Genomic DNA, 21312 nt, shown 5'->3' with positions numbered 1-21312 from the left:
AAATGGCCCAACAGTAGTTAAATTAATCATTTAAATATAAACCTAACAACAACAACAACGACGACGACAACAACAACAACAACAACAACAATAACAGCAACAACAACAGCAGCAACAACAACAACAACAACAACAACAACAACAACAAAGCTATTGGTCCCAAACAAGTTGGGGTAGGCTAGAGGTGAAACCCATAAGATCTCGCAACTAACTCGTGGCTATGGCACATAGATAGCAAGCTTCCACGCACCTCTGTCCATAACTAGCTCTTTGGTGATACTCCAATCCTTCAGGTCTCTCTTAACGGACTCCTTTCATGTCAAATTCGGTCTATCCCGTCCTCTCTTGACATTCTCCGCATGCTTTAGCCGTCCGCTATGCACTGGAGCTTCTGGGGGCCTGCACTGAATATGCCCAAACCATCTTAGATGATGTTGGACAAACTTCTCTTCAATTGGTGCTACCCCAACTCTATCTCGTATATCATCATCCCGGACTTGATCCTTTCTCGTGTGGCCACACATCCATCTCAACATACGCATCTTCGCCACACCTAATTATTGAACATGTCGCCTTTTAGTCGGCCAACACTCAGCGCCATACAACATTGCGGGTCGAACCGCCGTCCTGTAGAACTTGCTTTTAGCTTTTGTGGCACTCTCTTGTCATAGAGAATGCCAGAAGCTTGGCGCCACTTCATCCATCCGGCTTTGATTCGATGGTTCACATCTTCATCAATACCCCCATGCTCCTGTAGCATTGACCCTAAATACCGAAAGGTGTCCTTCTGAGATACCACCTGGCCATCAAGGCTAACCTCCTCCTCCTCACGCCTAGTAGTACTGAAACCGCACATCATGTACTCGGGTTTAGTTCTACTAAGCCTAAACCCTTTCGATTCCAAGGTTTGTCTCCATAACTCTAACTTCCTATTTACCCCCGTTCGACTATCGTCAACTAGCACCACATCATCCGCAAAGAGCATACACCATGGGATATCTGCTTGTATATCCCTTGTGACCTCATCCATCACCAATGCAAAAAAGATAAGGGCTCAAAGGTGACGCCTGATGCGGTCCTATCTTAATCGGGAAGTCATCAGTGTCTACATCACTTGTTTGAACACTTGTCACGACATTATCGTACATGTCCTTGATGAGGGTAATGTACTTTGCTAGGACTTTGTGTTTCTCCAAGGCCCACCACATGACATTCCACGATATCTTATCATAGGCCTTCTCCAAGTCAATGAACACCATATGCAAGTCCTTATTTTGCTCCCTATATCTCTCCATAAGTGTCGTTCCAAGAAAATGGCTTCCGTGGTCGACCTCCCAGGCATGAAACCAGACAGATTTTTGGTCACGCTTGTCATTCTTCTTAAGCGGTGCTCAATGACTCTCTCCCATAGCTTCATTGTATGGCACATCAGCTTAATTCCACGGTAATTAGTACAACTCTAAACATCCCCTTGTTCTTAAAGATTGGTACTAATATACTCCGCCTCCATTCTTCTGGCATCTTGTTTGCCTGAAAAATGAGGTCGAAAAGCTTGGTTAGCCATACTATCGCTATGTCCCCGAGACCTTTCCACACCTCAATGGGGACACAATCAGGGCCCATCGCCTTGCCTCCTTTCATCCTTTTTAAAGCCTCCTTGACCTCAGACTCCTGGATTTGCCGCACAAAACGCATGCTGGTCTCATCAAAGGAGTCATCCAGTTCAATGGTAGAACTCTCATTCTTCCCATTGAACAGCTTGTCGAAGTACTCCCGCCATCTATGCTTAATCTCCTCGTCCTTCACCAAGAGTTGGCCTGCTCCGTCCTTGATGCATTTGACTTGGCCAATATTCCTCGTCTTCCTCTCTCGGATCTTGGCCATCTTATAGATGTCCTTTCGCCTTCCTTCGTGCCTAACCGTTGGTAGAGGTCCTCATATGCCCGACCCCTTGCTTCACCAACAGCTCGCTTTGCAGCCTTCTTCGCCATCTTGTACTTCTCTATGTTGTCTGCACTCCTATCCAGGTATAGGCGTCTGAAGCAATCTTTCTTCTCTTTAAATATAAACCTAAATTTATATATTTTCTTTTGGCCCTGAACTTTTTGTGCCACCTAACAATATTGTGCTTGAATTATGAGCATAGTTTCATATTAAACAAAAATCAATTGCTATCTAAACTAAATAGAAAACAGTAGCAAGTTTATTACAGAAAGATAAAATAGGAAAATGGTTTTGTGCAATTAGGCCCAGCAATGCACAAGACTTGGCCCATCCCACACCATATGACGACCAGCGTCTCCTTCCTCGTGCGTGTCAGCACACGAGCGGCTCGGATGCGCCATTGTCGACCGATGCGCGACACCGGTGCTCCCCAGTGGTCGCGGACGGCTACAAGACCTCGTCCCCAACCCCTCGACGAACCCTAGTCCTCCTCCCCCTCCCCCCGCGCCGTTTTCCTCTCCCCACGTCGCCCGACACCACTGCCGCTGTGTCGTCGTCACCCCGACCAAAGAGCTCGCTGTCGCGGGAGAACCTACTAGGAGCCTCCCAGCTCTCGTCCACTTCGTCACCGCCCACTATCCCAAGCCACGGGGCCTCCCTCCGTCGAATCGCCTCATCCCACGTCGCTGGGATCCCCCACGGCTGTCGCGGCCATCGCCGTCGATCTCCACCACCGGCGCCTCCCGGCCTCACCGAGCTCGTCCACGGCCTCCTTGGGGTGAGCCTCCGCCCGTTCCCTCTTTCTTCCCCTCTCCCCGACTCCATTTGCCGCCGCCCAAGCTCCGGCCGTTGGCCGCGATGCACGCCCGCGGCTCCCGCTGATACGTCTCCAACATATCTATAATTTTTGATTGTTCCATGCTATTATATTATCTGTTTTGGATGTTTATGGGCTTTATTATGCACTTTTATATTATTTTTGGGACTAACCTATTAACCCAGAGCCCAGTGCTACTTTCTGTTTTTTCCTTGTTTTAGAGTATCGCGGAAAAGGAAAAATCAAACGGAGTCCAATTGACCTGAAACTTCACGGAACTTATTTTTGGACCAGAAGAAGCCCACGGAGTATCGAAGATGGACCAGGAGAGTCCCGGGCTGCCCACGAGGGTGGGGGGCGCGCCCACCCCCCTGGGCGCGCCCCTGCCTCGTGGACAGCTCGGAGGTCCACCGATGTACTTCTTCCTCCCATATATACCCATATACCCTAAGAACTTCGGGGAGCACAATAGATCGGGAGTTCTGCCGCCAAAAGCCTCCATAGCCACTGAAAACCAATCTAGACCCGTTCTGGCACCCTGCCAGAGGGGGAATCCCTCTCCGGTGTCCATCTTCATCATCCGGCGCTCTCCATGACGAGGAGGGAGTAGTTCTCCCTCGGGACTGAGGGTATCTACCAGTAGCTATGTGTTTGATCTCTCTTTCTCTCTCTCTCTCTCTCGCGTTCTTGAGGTGGTACAATCTTGATGTATCGTGAGCTTTGCTATTATAGTTGGATCTTATGATGTTTCTCCCCCTCTACTCTCTTGTAATGGATTGAGTTTTCCCTTTGAAGTTATCTTATCGCATTGAGTCTTTAAGGATTTGAGAACACTTGATGTATGTCTTGCGTGGGATACCCGTGGTGACAATGGGGTATTCTATTGATCCACTTGATGTATGTTTTGGTGATCAACTTGCGGGTTCCGCCCATGAACCTATGCATAGGGGTTGGCACACGTTTTCGTCTTGACTCTCCGGTAGAAACTTTGGGGCACTCTTTGAGGTTCTATGTGTTGGTTGAATAGATGAATATGAGATTGTGTGATGCATATCGTATAATCATACCCACGGATACTTGAGGTGACATTGGAGTATCTAGGTGACATTAGGGTTTTGGTTGATTTGTGTCTTAAGGTGTTATTCTAGTATGAACTCTAGGGCTGTTTGTGACACTTATAGAATAGCCCAACGGATTGATTGGAAAGAATAACTTTGAGGTGGTTTCGTACCCTACCATAATCTCTTCGTTTGTTCTCCGCTATTAGTGACTTTGGAGTGACTCTTTGTTGCATGTTGAGGGATAGTTATGTGATCCAATTATGTTATTATTGTTGAGAGAACTTGCACTAGTGAAAGTATGAACCCTAGGCCTTGTTTCAATGCATTGCAATACCGTTTGTGCTCACTTTTACCACTTGTTACCTTGCTGTTTTAATATTTTCAGATTACAAAAACCATTATCTACTATCCATATACCACTTGTATCACCATCTCTTCGCCGAACTAGTGCACCTATACAATTTACCATTGTATTGGGTGTGTTGAGGACACAAGAGACTCTTTGTTATTTGGTTGCAGGGTTGCTTGAGAGAGACCATCTTCATCCTATGCCTCTTACAGATTGATAAACCTTAGGTCATGCACTTGAGGGAAATTTGCTACTGTCCTACAAACCTCTGCACTTGGAGGCCCAACAACGTCTACAAGAAGAAAGTTGTGTAGTAGACATCAAGCTCTTTTCTGGCGCCGTTGCTGGGGAGGTGAGTGCTTGAAGGTATATCTTTAGATCTTGCAATCGAGTCTTTTAGTTTCTTGTTTTATTACTAGTTTAGTTTATAAAAGAAAACTATAAAAAAATAGAATTGAGTTTACCTCATACGCTTCATCTTTTTAATATCTTTCATGAGTATGATGGGAAGGAAAATTGTGCCAAAGTGTTAGAAGAAGAATGCACTAAAATGTTTGGCACTAAATCTTTGAATGATGAGCATGATTGCAATGTCGTTAGTATGAACTCCTTGAATATCCATAGTACTAATGATGATTGCACTAGTTATGATGAAAATGTCTCCTATAAACATGTCAATTTTTGTGGAGTGCATTGGGTTTGCAAGTACACACCAAATAGGGAAGATAGATATTGCAAGAGGCATAAGTACTTAGAAACTAAATGGTTGCAAGAAAGGCTAGATGTTTGTGCTGAAAATTTAAATTTTCTTAGCCGTACTTGTGAACTTTGGAATGAACATGATCATTTCAGTACCCAATGCAAATTGTTTCATGATCGTATCGTGTCCAAAAATTGTGATGACTTGATTTCTCTTGCACATCATAATGAACTTAGTTTGTTCTTGGGTTATGAAGAAATGAAACGTATAACTAAGGTTATTCCAGAATTTGCCCTTTATAGAGTTCTTAATTTTGATCTAGAAGAAATTTACATGTATTGTGCGGTGAATTGCATTGAAAATCCTTATATTGCCAATTACATAAAGAAAAGAAAACAAATAGAGGATGAAGAGAATACTAATGAAAGGGAAGAGACTTCCCAATATCCTCCTATTATTTCTTATGATGAATCAGGTAACGAGGAGGAGCCTTTTATTCAACCAATCTCATTAATAAGGAGCTCCAAAAAGAGGGTTGAACCCACACATGATGTGAAGAAGAAAAAGAAAAAAAGGAGAAGCAAAGGTAAAAATGTATCCCTCCCAAATGATGTTACTCCTACTACTCATTGTGATGATGATAATTTCTATACTATTGGTGCTATCCATACTATTAATGATGAGAGTGCTTATGCTTATGATATGAAAAGGCCCAAGCTTGGGGATGCTATGTTTGATGAAGATGATGTTTTTGATAATATATTTGCTGCAATTGATGTTTGTCCCAATCTTGGGTATGCTACATTTAATGAAGATGATATTTTTAGTCTCCAAAGTTTTGATATGCAAATTTATAATGATGATAGCATGCCTCCTACTTATGATGATTATATTGATGAAAGTGGGTTTGGAAGAGTGTCAGCTTTAGGAAGTAATGATCCCACTATTTTGGAGGATGTTGAATCTTATTATGATAATTATGAAAGTGGAATTGGAGAGGTCATGACTTTATTTAGTGATGATTCCACTATCTTGGAAGAGGTTCCAATTGATTATGAGAACAAAGTTGCTATCTATGATGATTATTGTGATGACTTGTATGCTATAAAGAATAATGATATCCATGAAACTTGTCATCATGATTTTAGTTTTCAATTAGATTATGCCTCACATGATAACTATTTTGTTGAGTTTGCTCCCACTATTATTCATGAGAAGAATTTTGCTTGTTTGGAGAGTAATAAAATTTCTATGCTTGTAGATCATGAAAAGAATGCTTTATGTGATAGTTATATTGTTGAATTAATTCATGATGCTACTGAAAATTATTATGAGGGAGGAACATATGCTTGTAGGAATTACAATAATATCAAGTTTCCTCTCTATGTGCTTAAAATCTTGAAGTTATGCTTGTTTTGCTTTCCTATGCTAGTTGATTATTGTTCCCATAAATTGTGTACTCACAAAATCCCTATGCATAGGAAGTAGGTTACAGTTAAATGTGCTAGTCATGTCCTTCATGATGCTCTCTTTATGTTTCAATTCTTATCTTTTATGTGAGCATCATTGAAATCATCATGCCTAGCTAGGGGCATTAAACGATAGCGCTTGTTGGGAGGCAACCGAATTTTATTTTTATTCCTTGCTTTTTGCTCCTTATTAGTAATAAATAATTTATCTAGCCTCTGTTATGATTGAGTTTTTATGTTTTAATTAGTGTTTGTGCCAAGTAGAACCGTTGGGAAGACTTGGGGAAAGTCTTGTTGATCTCGCTGTAAAAAACAGAAAAACTTTAGCGCTCACAAGAATTGCTGCCGTTTTTTATTGGAGAGTGCTATTGTGACGCCTCGAGACCGATGTTCCAGGTGTCTTCCAGTTATTCGATGTTGTTGCCTTGTCATTCGCTTGCGTGTTGCATCTTGCCATGTCATCATCCGCATTGATCTGCATGTTTTCAAAAACTTGCATCCGTCCGGGTTCTCCTCGTTCCGTCCGTGGTCCGTTCTGAGCCCAACCGCACTTGCACGCGCCCGCGGCATGTCCGAAATATTATTTTATAAGTGGCCAGAGAATGTTCTCGGATTGGGTTGAAAGTTGACGTGTGGTCTTATTATAGTGTAGATAGGCCGCCTATCAAGTTTCATCGCATTCGGAGTTCGTTTGATAGCCCAACCGTTAAACTATAGTGACATTTTAGCCGATCAAAACATCGGACGTTTTCGGTCTCCGGAAACAGTTGCCGGGCTGCACTCCTCTCCTCTCATCTCAGCCTAACCTCTTTTCACAACCCACCTGCAGCCCACCTAAACCCCCCTCCGTTCCGGACCGTCAGATCGCCATCGGGGGCTCCGAAACGCTCCCAAAACCCCCCTAAACCCAAACCCTAGCCATCCCTGCCTATATATGGACATCCCCTTCCATTTTTGGCAGCAGACAATCCCTCCTCGTATTCAGCGCGCCGCCAGCCTTCTCCCACCTCCACCTTGTTTTCCGCGCCACCTGAACCCGCCGCCGCCACTTGGCGCTGTCCCAGCGGGCGAGCCGCCACCAGCGCCGTCGCCCAGGGCCCAATCCCCTGCCTCCACGTCGTCCCCGGTCACCCCGCGCCGCCGCGAAGCCCGCGGGCCCGCCAGGACTTGGATCGGGCCCTGGGAAGCCCGCCCGATCCCGATTCAGCGCCTCCTCGCTCCCGCCGCACCTCCTCGATCCGATCTGGATTGGGAGGGAGGCGGCCGCTCGATGCTCCCGCAAGACCCGCCGGCCACCGGAGCCCACCGCATCGCCGGCGACCCCTGCTCCGCGACATCGCCCAGGTCGCGTTCCCGGCCGCCAGCTCCTCCCTTCCTCCGTTTCTATTCCTCCTTCCCTCATAGCTTGCTCTCTTTCTCTGGTCATACGCAGCGCCGCCGCTCGGAGTTTCTCGTTGCCGCCCAGCTTCCGGCGTCGTCCGGATTCGTCGGATCTGGCGTCCCCCGCCCCGGATCCGCCTCCCGCTCCGATCTCCGGCCTCCGCTTCATCCCATGCTGCCCTCGTCGGAGAACCACACCGCCAGCTCGTCTCGCATCGTGGGGAGGACGACGACCGCGCCAGCGCTCCCCTGTCTCGTCTTCGCCATGGGCCTCCACTGCCAAGGCCAGTTCGCCCCGGCCCAGTTCCACAGCGCCAGCCGGATTCGGCCTCAAGGCCGATGTGAGCCGCCCCCCAAATCCCCTCTTCCTGTTGGGCCAACAGGATTCGGCCCATGTAGTATTTTTTTCCTCGGGACGAATTTAGCTAATATTCCTGAGATGGTTGTTTTGCAGAAAACCCCTTCATGATCATTCATTTAATAACTTCACAACCGTGCATCGGATCTAAACAATTTATATATGTAACCTGATTAGAATTTCATCTAGTTTCACAATATCCAACTTTCATCTATGTTTAAAATGTTTAAAATGATGTTTGCATAACTTTTGCCCCTATGCCATGTTAAAATGCTTTAATTCATAACTAAATAACCGTAGCTCCAAATTTAATAAACTTTATATGCAAATGTGGTAGAATTTTGCCTAGTTTAACATGGTGGCATCATCTTGCATGTTTAATAACTATAAAATATGGTTTAGGGCAGAACAGTACCAAACCTTAAAATATGCATATGGGGTTTTATCAGAATTGTTGTTGTTGTTTCCGGCCTCATTTAAACATGCTTAAATGTGTAGTTTTCTTTTGCCTCACCTCTTGCCATGTTTAACAACATTTAAATTTGTTGAGTACCTAACCGAGAGTGAACTAAATAATTGATGTGGTGTTCCGTCAATATGCAACTCGTTGCATATTGAGCTCCACTTAAGTTGTAGGATTGCTTGTGCATTTTGCCATGCCATGCCTCTTTAAACCGAACATGCATCATACTTGATTGTGCATCATGCCATGATTATGTGGTGGTTGTTTACTATGTTGTTTTCTTCTTTCCGGTGTTGCTTCTTCGGGTTGGTTCCGGTAACGTCGCATTTGTGAGGAACCGTTCGACTACGTCCATTTGTCTTCTTCATGGACTCGTTCTTCTTCCTTGCAGGATTTCAGCGAGATGACCATACCCTCGAAATCACTTCTATCTTTGCTTTCTAGTTGCTCGCTCTTTTGCTATGCCTATGCTGCGATACCTACCACTTGCTTATCATGCCTCCCATATTGTTGAACCAAGCCTCTAACCCACCTTGTCCTAGCAAACTGTTGTTTGGCTATGTTACCGCTTTGCTCAGCCCCTCTTATAGCGTTGTTAGTTGCAGGTGAAGATTGGAGCTTGTTCCATGTTTGGAACATGGATATTTTGTTGGGATATCACAATATATCTGATTTAATTAATGCATCTATATACTTGGTAAAGGGTGGAAGGCTCGGCCTTATGCCTGGTGTTTTGTTCCACTCTTGCCGCCCTAGTTTCTGTCATATCGGTGTTATGTTCCCAGATTTTGCGTTCCTTACGCGGCTGGGTTATAATGGGAACCCCTTGGCAGTTCGCTTTGAATAAAACTCCTCCAGCAAGGCCCAACCTTGGTTTTACCATTCACCACCTAGCCTCTTTTTCCCTTGGGTTAGGCCAGCCCAAGGGTCATCGTTATTTTAACCCCCCCAGGCCAGTGCTTGTCTAAGTGTTGGTCCAAAATGGGCAGCCTGCGGGGCCACCTCGGGGAAACTTGAGGGCTGGTTTTACTCGTAGCTTGACCTATCCGGTGTTGCCCTGAGAACGAGATATGTGCAGCTCCCATCAGGATGTCGGCGCATTGGGTGGCTTTGCTGGTCTTGTTTTACCATTGTCGAAATGTCTTGTAACCGGGATTCCGAGTCTGATCGGGTCTTCCCGCTAGAAGGAATATCCTTCATTGACCGTGAGAGCTTGTGATGGGCTAAGTTGGGACACCCCTGTAGGGATTTTAACTTTTGAAAGCCGTGCCCGCGGTTATGGGCAGATGGGAATTTGTTAATGTCCAGTTGTAGAAAACCTGAAGTTGACCTTAATTAAAATACATAAACCGTATGCGTAACCGTGATGGTCTCTTCTCGGCGGGGTCCGGGAAGTGAACACGGTGTTGGAGTTATGCTTGACGTAGGTTGTTCTAGTATCACTTCTTGATCATAGTTGTCCGACCGTGCTTTTGCCTTCTCTTATCGCTCTCCTTTGCGAATAGGTTAGCCACCATATATGCTAGTCGCTTGCTGCAGCTCCACATCATACCTTTACCTTACCCATAAGCTTAAATAGTCTTGATTGCGAGGGTGTGAGATTGCTGAGTCGCCGTGACTCACAGATACTTCCAAAACCAGCTTGCAGGTGCCGACGAGACCGTGCAGGTGACGCAACCAAGCTCAAGGAGGAGCTCGATGAAGATCTTGTCCTTTGTGTTGTTTCATTTCCAGTTGATCAGTAGTGGAGCCCAGTTGGGGTCGATCGGGGATCTGTGTAGATTTTGGGGTAGTCTTCTTTTATTTTGGTTCCGTAGTCGGACCTTGATTGTATTTGGATGAATGTAATGCTTTATTCATGTATTTGTGTGAAGTGGCGATTGTAAGCCAACTAGGTATACTTTTCCCTTATGTATTACATGGGTTGTGTGAAGATTACCTCACTTGCGACATTGCTTTCAATGCGGTTATGCCTCTAAGTCGTGCTTCGACACGTGGGAGATATAGCCGCATCGAGGGCGTTACAAGTTGGTAATCAGAGCCTTCCCCGACCTTAGGAGCCCCCTGCTTGATCGAATCGCTGGCGTTATTGAGTCTAGAAATGTTTTGAGTCATTTAGGATTATATATATCAGAGAGTTAGGACTTCTTTTTACTCCCCAGTCCCTTCGTCGTTCTGGTGAGGCATCCTGACGTAGAGTTTTGACTCTTCTCTTCTCAAATTTCACTAAAAAAATTTAGGATCACGCGGGTATCTTGGAATCGTTCCGATGGTTTTGTGACGAGAACATTATTCTTGGTGCCTCCTGTCATTTAGGGGTTGTGGCAGTGTCTCGGGGAGTTGAGCTCCAAGGTGTTGTCGTCACAATTTTATCGTTGTAGTTCTGGAATACCTGAGATTAGTTTCGCCGACATCGAAAATCTCTTTTATGTAGTTGTTGGTGAGATAACCTCGACGCCACCCAGTACTGGGGCGGGAGTTCGGGAGTATTGCCATAACTCGTATAACGGATGCTTTTCGAAGGTTGAGGTAAACGATTTCCGAAGGTTTCTTGGTTATGTGTTGAAGGATGGATACAGCTGGATGTAGGATTTGCTAGTTTTGGGTGAGATATTATGCTTCCCCTGTATCCCCAACACCTGATTGCATAACCAGAAAATTTCGGGAGTTTATAAGTGGGAATTCAAGTAGCTCTTAGGATATCTTTCCGACAGATGTATGATATGAAATTGGGGTTCGACATCTAGTGGTCCGCCTATTCACGGTTGGTTTTACAGTGGTCTCGTTGTGTCTTAAAGAGTCCTTGGCTATGCCGACTCGGGGACGCTTCGTATGTCATGTGCACTGCCTTGTACATGATGGTGATGTACGATCGAGCCCGTGTAGGCCCCACCACGAAAACTTCGGACGAAATCTCTATCATATGTTTGTTTCGGCTTATTCTGCAAGACAATCTTTTGTTTTGCTTTGAGTTGTGGTATTCGAGTTGCTTCGAAGTCAAATGTTGATTCCATCCCTTGTCTAAGTGGTGTTCTCATACTCCGATGTGAATACAAATCCTTCATGATAATCGAGATTGTCATGTCAATCCTTGTCAACCGGTGTGTTTCTCTTCAAGTGGATCCGATCATTTCAACATCCGCAGGATCAAGTATCAGTTCTTCTCAATGGTGTTTGTTTCATCCATCTCCAAGTTACCTTTGTTTTTCCCGCCCACCCACCCTTTTTCCTCAAGGACTCGGATTTCCTAATCAAGCATCCTTTTATTCATGTGAAGTCTCTTCTTTCTTGTCAATCAATGTTCTACCCGGTGGTTCACAAGAAGATGCTCTTCTAGTTCGTCATTCCTCACTCATTTTTCTTCTCTGGTGGATTCAATTCAAGCTTTCGGTGTAATCATATTCTTTTCCGTATTTCAATGTTTTCTCATGCCGGTGTACCTCATAATCATTCATTTCTTGCTATTCATTTGTTTCGGTGCCCTGAAGATATCTCAGAAGGCTCGTCTTGTAATCCAAGATCCGTTCAACCTATTTCGAGGTTATTATCCCATTCAAGCCATTTACTTCAACCGGTGCAATCTCTCCTTCAAATCGTTCAACGGTGTATCTTTTGAGTGGGCCCTAACCCACAGGTCTTTCTCCAGGATCTTACCTGACTCTTCTTATTTTACCGGAGTTTTTCTCAAATCCTCTAAAGTTTGATGTAAGAATGAATTATCATCAGTCAGATGTGTTTCTCCAAGATCTTTCAAATTCTTTTCATTATTGGCTCAACTTTTCCATTCTTCATTCCGGTGTGCCTTAATAATTTATGGTGTTGTTTCTCATCGTCATTCTCTGTATTTGAAGGCCGAAGAAGATTTTTCTCTCAATCTTGCTCCATTCTTATCAAGATTCATGATGCTAGCTTGCCGCCATCCTTTCATAATTGTTTTCGATTGTGAGAACTCTTTTCACCTATCCGGAGCATTTCAAGAGCTTTTTCAGTTTGTTTATCCGAAGGCCATCATTTCGGGTTTATCCATTTTCAGCTTTCAGCTCTCGTTCGCCAAATCTTACCGGTGCATCATTCAAATATCCTCTAATCAACTCGTTCACTTGCATTTAAACTCTCTCAAGCATCTTTGTTTAATTGCTAATTCTTCCCGGTGTTTCTTCATGTTTTAATCATTCTTTTTCAATTCTTATGGTGGTTTGTTCAAGAGTTTTCTTCCTTCGTGTATCATATCTATGCATTCGTGCTTTTCAAATCCTTCCGGTGGATCGTTGAAGACCTTCTCAAATTTGTGATATATCTATCTTAATTCTTTCTACGAGAATAAGTAGTATGCCAAAGCAATTGATTGTCATCAATTTAATTGGTGAAGGATGAGCATAACATAATTCTTATTCTTGATTCACCCAAGTGATTAATTCCCTATTCCGGAGGCTCATCAAATTCCTGATTTAAATTGTTTCATCTTCTATTTTCTCGGAGTTCCAACCTTTTTTTTAAAATTACATCTCCACGGAGATTCATTTAAATCATTGCAAGGCTTCAACCTTATTCTTTTCATCCTCCATTTCGTTTGATCATTCTTTTTACCGGAGTTTTCACGAAGGCTCAACATGGTGGTTCTTCAAGGATTTAATTCTTTCTCGAAGTGTTCATCAACATTTTTTTCTAAGGAGCTCAAGTTTTTCTTCATCTTCTAATCCGGAGTGCAATTATTTCTACCGTACCATTGGAGGTGGTATTATGTCATTCCTGATGATTTCCCTTCGTCCTTCGTGAGTCACAAGTTATCAAGAATGAGATATTTTAAATCCATCAACCTTTTCATTGGAGTTATCTTGGGTTATATTTCACCTAAAGCTTTCCCTAAGGATTGTGGCTATTTATGGTGCTTATAAATGATCCAACTTCTTCATTTATCCTCCCGGTGAAATAAGTTTCTCGTCCCCTTGTTCTTATCAATCCAATTCTTTTTTCCGTGAGTGACAGGTTGTCACCTCATAATTTGAGATGTATTCCATAGGACCATACCAATCTTATTCTTTTCGTTGTTGGGTTTCCAACAACTCCGTTCTAGCATTTGTTGTAAGCGTGCTCTCGTTTTTATTCCCTTCGTTCATTCCATTCTTACTTTTGTTCCGGAGGCATTGTGATGTTGCTCTCTTCAACCGTCTTCTGTTTTTGTTAGGATCGTGTTCTTTCCTGTGCTTATTCAACTAAGCGGAGTGTTGTGTCTTCTCTTCTAGTTCTTTCATCTTATAAAGTCTCGCATCCCTTCTCAACCGGAGTGCTGTTCGAATTTATTCTTCCTTGTTCCTCTTTCTTAACGGAGTGCTTTCAACTTTGTTCTTCTCTGTTGATTTCTTTCTTTCATTTTGCTCAACCTTTTGAAGGTTATTTGGTCCCACTCGTTTGTCAAAGAAGCAACTTAGTTTTACCTCTTCTCTTTCTCTTCCGTTTTCCCTCTGGTGCCATTATAGATCTCGGGACGAGATCCTTTCGTAGTGGTGGAGTGTTGTGACGCCCCGAGACCGATGTGCCAGGTGTCTTCCAATTATTCGATGTTGTTGCCTTGTCATTCGCTTGCGTGTTGCATCTTGCCATGTCATCATCCGCATTGCATCTGCATGTTTTCAAAAACTTGCATCCGTCCGGGTTCTCCTCGTTCCGTCTGTTGTCCGTTCTGAGCCCAACCACACTTGCACGCACCCGCGGCATGTCCGAAATATTATTTTATAAGTGGCCGGAAAATGTTCTCGGATTGGGTTGAAAGTTGACGTGTGGTCTTATTATAGTGTAGATAGACCGCCTATCAAGTTTCATCGCATTCGGAGTTAATTTGATAGCCCAACCGTTAAACTATAGTGACATTTTAGCCGGTCAAAACGTCGGACGTTTTCGGTCTCCGGAAACAGTTACCGGGCTGCACTCCTCTCCTCTCATCTCAGCCCAATCTCTTTTCACAACCCACCTGCAGCCCACCTAAACCCCCTTCATTTCGGACCGTCAAATCACCATCGGGGGCTCCGAAACGCTCCCAAAACCCCCCTAAACCCAAACCCTAGCCATCCCTACCTATATATGGACAGCCCCTTCCATTTTTGGCAGCAGACAATCCCTCCTCGTATTCAGCGTGCCGCCAGCCTTCTCCCACCTCCACCTTGTTTTCCGTGCCACCTGAACCCGCCGCCGCCACTTGGCGCTGTCCCAGCGGGCGAGCCGCCACCAGCGCCGCCACCCAGGGCCCAATCCCCCGCCTCCACGTCATCCCTGGTCACCCCGCGCCGCCGCGAAGCCCGCGGGCCTGCCAGGACCCGGATCGGGCCCTGGGAAGCCCGCCCGATCCCGAGTCAGCGCCTGCTCGCTCCCGCTGCACCTCCTCGATCCGATCTGGATCGGGAGGGAGGCCGCCGCTCGATGCTCCCGCAAGACCCGCCGGCCACCGGAGCCCACCGCATCGCCGACGACCCCTGCTCCGCGACGTCGCCCAGGTCGCGTTCCTGGCCGCCAGCTCCTCCCTTCCTCCGTTTCTATTCCTCCTTCCCTAATAGCTTGCTCTCTCTCTGGTCATACGCAGCGCCACCGCTCGGAGTTCCTCGCTGCTGCCCAGCTTCTGGCGTCGTCCGGATTCGCCGGATGTGGCGTCCCCCGCCCCGGATCCGCCTCCCGCTCCGATCTCCGGCCTCAGCTTCATCCCATGCTGCCCTCGTCGAAGAACCACACCGCCAGCTCGTCTCGCATCATGGGGAGGACGACGACCGCGCCAACACTCCCCTGTCTCGTCTTCGCCATGGGCCTCCACCGCCAAGGCCAGTTCGCCCCGCCCAGTTCCACAGCGCCAGCCGGATTCTCAAGGCCGATGTGAGCCGCCCTCCAAATCCCATCTTCCTATTGGGACAACAGGATTCGGCCCATGTAGTATTTTTTCCTCGGGACGAATTTAGCTAATATTCCTGAGATGGTTGTTTTGCAGAAAACCCCTTCATGATCATTCATTTAATAACTTTACAACCGTGCATCGGATCTAAACAATTTATATATGTAACCTGATTAGAATTTCATCTAGTTTCACAATATCCAACTTTCATCTATGTTTAAAATGTTTAAAATGATGTTTGCATAAATTTTGCCCCTATGCCATGTTAAAATCCTTTAATTCATAACTAAATAACCGTAGCTCCAAATTTAATAAACTTTATATGCAAATGGGGTAGAATTTTGCCTAGTTTAACATGGTGGCATCATCTTGCATGTTTAATAACTATAAAATATGGTTTAGGGCAGAACAGTACCAAACCTTAAAATATGCATATGGCGTTTTACCGGAATTGTTGTTGTTTCCGGCCTCATTTAAACTTGCTTAAATGTGTAGTTTTCTTTTGCCTCACCTCCTGCCCTGTTTAACAACATTTAAATTTGTTGAGTACCTAACCAAGAGTGAACTAAATAATTGATGTGGTGTTCCGTCAATATGCAACTCGTTGCATATTGAGCTCCACTTAAGTTGTAGGATTGCTTGTGCATTTTGCCATGCCATGCCTCTTTAAACCGAACATGCATCATACTTGATTGTGCATCATGCCATGATTATGTGGTGGTTGTTTACTATGTTGTTTGCTTCTTTCCGGTATTGCTTCTTCGGGTTGGTTCCGGTAACGTCGCGTTTGTTTGTCTACGTCCATTTGTCTTCTTCATGGACTCGTTCTTCTTCCTTGCGGGATTTCAGCGAGATGACCATACCCTCGAAATCACTTCTATCTTTGCTTGCTAGTTGCTCGCTCTTTTGCTATGCCTATGCTGCGATACCTACCACTTGCTTATCATGCCTTCCATATTGTTGAACCAAGCCTCTAACCCACCTTGTCCTAGCAAACCGTTGTTTGGCTATGTTACCGCTTTGCTCAGCCCCTCTTATAGCATTGTTAGTTGCAGGTGAAGATTGGAGCTTGTTCCATGTTTGGAACATGGATATTTTGTTGGGATATCACAATATATCTGATTTAATTAATGCATCTATATACTTGGTAAAGGGTGGAAGGCTCGGCCTTATGCCTGGTGTTTTGTTCCACTCTTGCCGCCCTAGTTTCCGTCATATCGGTGTTATGTTCCCGGATTTTGCGTTCCTTACGCGGTTGGGTTATAATGGGAACCCCTTGGCAGTTCGCTTTGAATAAACTCCTCCAGCAAGGCCCAACCTTGGTTTTACCATTCGCCACCTAGCCTCTTTTTCCCTTGGGTTAGGCCAGCCCAAGGGTCATCGTTATTTTAACCCCCCGGGCCAGTGCTTGTCTAAGTGTTGGTCCGAAATGGGCAGCCTGCGGGGCCACCTCGGGGAAACTTGAGGGCTGGTTTTACTCGTAGCTTGACCTATCCGGTGTTGCCCTGAGAACGAGATATGTGCAGCTCCCATTAGGATGTCGGCGCATCGGACGGCTTTGCTGGTCTTGTTTTACCATTGTCGAAATGTCTTGTAACCGGGACTCCGAGTCTGATAGGGTCTTCCCACTAGAAGGAATATCCTTCGTTGACCGTGAGAGCTTGTGATGGGCTAAGTTGGGACACCCCTGCAGGGATTTGAACTTTCGAAAGCCATGCTCTCGGTTATGGGCAGATGGGAATTTGTTAATGTCTAGTTGTAGAAAACCTGAAGTTGACCTTAATTAAAATACATCAACGGCGTGCGTAACTGTGATGGTCTCTTCTCGGCGGGGTCCGGGAAGTGAACACGGTGTTGGAGTTATGCTTGACGTAGGTTGTTCTAGGATCACTTCTTGATCATAGTTGTTCGACCGTGCTTTTGCCTTCTCTTCTCGCTCTCCTTTGCGAATAGGTTAGCCACCATATATGCGAGTCGCTTGCTGCAACTCCACATCATACCTTTACCTTACCCATAAGCTTAAATAGTCTCGATCGCGAGGGTGTAAGATTGCTGAGTCCCCGTGACTCACAGATACTTCCAAAACCAGCTTGCAGGTGCCGATGAGACCATGCAGGTGACGCAACCAAGCTCAAGGAGGAGCTCAATGAAGATCTTGTCCTTTGTGTTGTTTCGTTTCCAGTTGATCAGTAGTGGAGCCCAGTTGGGGTCGATCGGGGATCTGTGTAGCTTTTGGGGTAGTCTTCTTTTATTTTGGTTCCGTAGTCGGACCTTGATTGTATTTGGATGAGTGTAATGCTTTATTCATGTATTTGTGTGAAGTGGCGATTGTAAGCCAACTATGTATACTTTTCCCTTATGTATTACATGGGTTGTGTGAAGATTACCTCACTTGCGACATTGCTTTCAATGCGGTTATGCCTCTAAGTCGTGCTTCGACACATGGGAGATATAGCCGCATCAAGGGCGTTACAGCTATTTAGTTAATTCTTTTTGCAGATGATTAATAGATAAATTCCTCACGTCCAACAATTTATTTTAGAATTTTTGAGGTTCCAGAAGTTTTTGTTAGTTACATATTACTACAGACTGTCCTGTTTTTGACAGATTCTGTTTTTTCATGTGTTGTTTACTTATTTTGATGAATCTATGACTAGTAAAAGAGTTTATAAACCATAGATAAGTTGTAATACAGTAGGTTTAACACCAATATAAATAAAGAATGAGTTCATTACAGTACCTTGAAGTGGTGTTTTGTTTTCTTTCGCTAACGGAGCTTACGAGTTTTTTGTTAAGTTTTGTGTTGTGAAGTTTTCAAGTTTTGGGTAAAGATTCGATGGACTATGGAATAAGGAGTGGCAAGAGCCTAAGCTTGGGGATGCCCAAGGCACCCCAAGGTAATATTCAAGGACAACCAAAAGCCTCAGCTTGGGGATGCCCCGGAAGGCATCCCCTCTTTCGTCTTCGTTCATCGGTAACTTTACTTGGCGTTATATTTTTATTCGCCACATGATATGTGTTTTGCTTGGAGCGTCATTTTATTTACTTTTGTTTTGCTTGCTGTTTGAATAAAATACCAAGATCTGAAATTCTTAAATGTTAGAGTCTTCATATAGTTGCATGATTATTCGACTACTCGTTGATCTTCACTTATATCTTTCGGAGTAGTTTGTCGTTTGCTCTAGTGCTTCACTTATATCTTTTTAGAGCACGGTGGTGGTTTTATTTTGAAGAATTAGATGAACTCTCATGCTTCACTTATATTATTTCGAGAGTCTTTAGATCAGCATGGTAGTTTGCTTTGGTTATGAAACTAGTCCTAATATGATGGGCATCCAAGAGGGATATAATAAAAACTTCCATATAGAGTGCATTGAATACTATGAGAAGTTTGATACTTGATGATTGTTTTGAGATATGAGGATGGTAATATTAGAGTCATGCTAGTTGAGTAGTTGTGAATTTGAGAAATAATTGTGTTGAAGTTTGTGATTCCCGTAGCATGCACATATGGTGAACCGTTATGTGATGAAGTCGGAGCATGATTTATTTGTTGATTGTCTTCATTATGAGTGGCTGTCGGGGACGAGCGATGGTCTTTTCCTACCAATGTATCCCCCTAGGAGCATGCATGTAGTACTTTGTTTCGATAACTAATAGATTTTTGCAATAAGTATGTGAGTTCTTTATGACTAATGTTGAGTCCATGGATTATACGCACTCTCACCCTTCCACCATTGCTAGCCTCTCTAATACCGCGCACCTTTCGCCGGTATCATAAACCCACCATATACCTTCCTCAAAACAGCCACCATACCTACGTATCATGGCATTTCCATAGCCATTCCGAGATATATGGCCATGCAACTTACGACCGTTCCATTTATTATGACACGCTCCATCATTGTCATATTGCTTTGCATGATCATGTAGTTGACATCGTATTTGTGGCAAAGTCACCGTTCATAATTCTTTCATACATGTCACTCATGAGTCATTGCACATCCTGGTACACCGCCGGAGGCATTCATATAGAGTCATATCTTGTCCTAAGTATCGAGTTGTAATTCTTGAGTTGTAAGAAAATAAAAGTGTGATGATCATCATTATTAGAGCATTGTCCCAGTGAGGAAAGGATGATGGAGACTATGATTCCCCCACAAGTCGGGATGAGACTCCGGACGAAAAAAAAGATGCCAAAGAAGCATAAATAAAAAAGGCCATAAAAAGAGAAGGCCCAAATAAAAAAATATAAAAAATGAGAGAAAAAGCGAGAAGGGGCAATGCTACTATCCTTTTACCACACTTGTGCTTCAAAGTAGCACCATGATCTTCATGATAGAGAGTCTCCTATGTTGTCACTTTCATATACTAGTGGGAATCTTTCATTATAGAACTTGGTTTGTATATTCCAATGATGGGCTTCCTCAAAATGCCCTAGGTCTTCGTGAGCAAGTGAGTTGGATGCACACCCACTAGTTTCTTTTGTTGAGCTTTCATACATTGATAGCTCTAGTGCATTTGTTGCATGGCAATCCCTACTCACTCACATTGATATCTATTGATGGACATCTCCATAGCCCATAGGTACGCCTAGTTGATGTGAGACTATATTCTCCTTTTTATCTTCTCCACAACCACCATTCTATTCCACCTATAGTGCTATGTCCATGGCTCACGCTCATGTATTGGGTGAAGATTGAAAAAGTTTGAGGACATCAAAAGTATGAAACAATTGCTTGGCTTGTCATCGGGGTTGTGCATGATTTAAATATTTTGTGTGGTGAAGATAGAGCAGAGCCAGACTATATGGTTTTGTAGGGATAGCTTTCTTTGGCCATGATATTTTGAGAAGACATAATTGCTTTGTTAGTATGCTTGAAGTATTATTATTTTTATGTCAATATTAAACTTTTGTCTTGAATCTTATGGATCTGAACATTCATGCCAAAATGAAGAGAATTACTTAGAGAAATATGTTAGGTAGCATTCCACACCAAAAATTCTGTTTTTATCATTTACCTACTCAAGGATGAGCAGGAATTAAGCTTGGGGATGCTGATACGTCTCCAACGTATCTATAATTTTTGATTGGTCCATGCTATTATATTATCTGTTTTGGATGTTTATGGGCTTTATTATGCACTTTTATATTATTTTTGGGACTAACCTATTAACCCAGAGCCCAGTGCCAGTTTCTGTTTTTTCCTTGTTTTAGAGTATCGCAGAAAAGGAAAATCAAACGGAGTCCAATTGACCTGAAACTTCACGGAACTTATTTTTGGACCAGAAGAAGCCCACGGAGTATCGAAGATGGACCAGGAGAGTCCCGGGCTGCCCACGAGGGTGGGGGGCGCGCCCACCCCCCTGCCTCGTGGATAGCCCGGAGGTCCACCGACGTACTTCTTCCTCCCATATATACCCATATACCCTAAAAACTTTGAGGAGCACAATAGATCAGGAGTTCCACCGCCAGAAGCCTCCGTAGCCACTGATACGTCCATTTTGCATCATGCTTTTATATCAATATTTATTGCATTATGGGCTGTTATTACACATTATGTCACAATGCTTATGCCTATTCTCTCTTATTTTAAAAGGTTTACATAAAGAGGGAGAATGCCGGCAGCTGGGATTTTGGGCTGGAAAAGGAGCAAATATTAGAGACCTATTCTGCACAACTCCAAAAGTCATGAAACTTCACGGAAGATGTTTTCCAAATATATAAAAAATATTGAGCGCAAGAACTTAACCAGGGGGGCCACACCCTGCCCACGAGGGTGGGGGTGCGCCCTACCCCTCTGGGCGCGCCCCCTACCTCATGGGCCCCCTGGTGGCCCTCCGGTGAACATCTTCTGCTATATGGAGTCTTTCATGGGAAAAAAATCATAAGCCAT

The sequence above is a fragment of the Triticum aestivum genome, chromosome 1A (genome assembly GCF_018294505.1).
Source record: "Triticum aestivum cultivar Chinese Spring chromosome 1A, IWGSC CS RefSeq v2.1, whole genome shotgun sequence".
Classification (NCBI taxonomy): Eukaryota; Viridiplantae; Streptophyta; class Magnoliopsida; order Poales; family Poaceae; genus Triticum; species Triticum aestivum.
Note: the sequence above shows the minus strand (reverse complement) of the source record.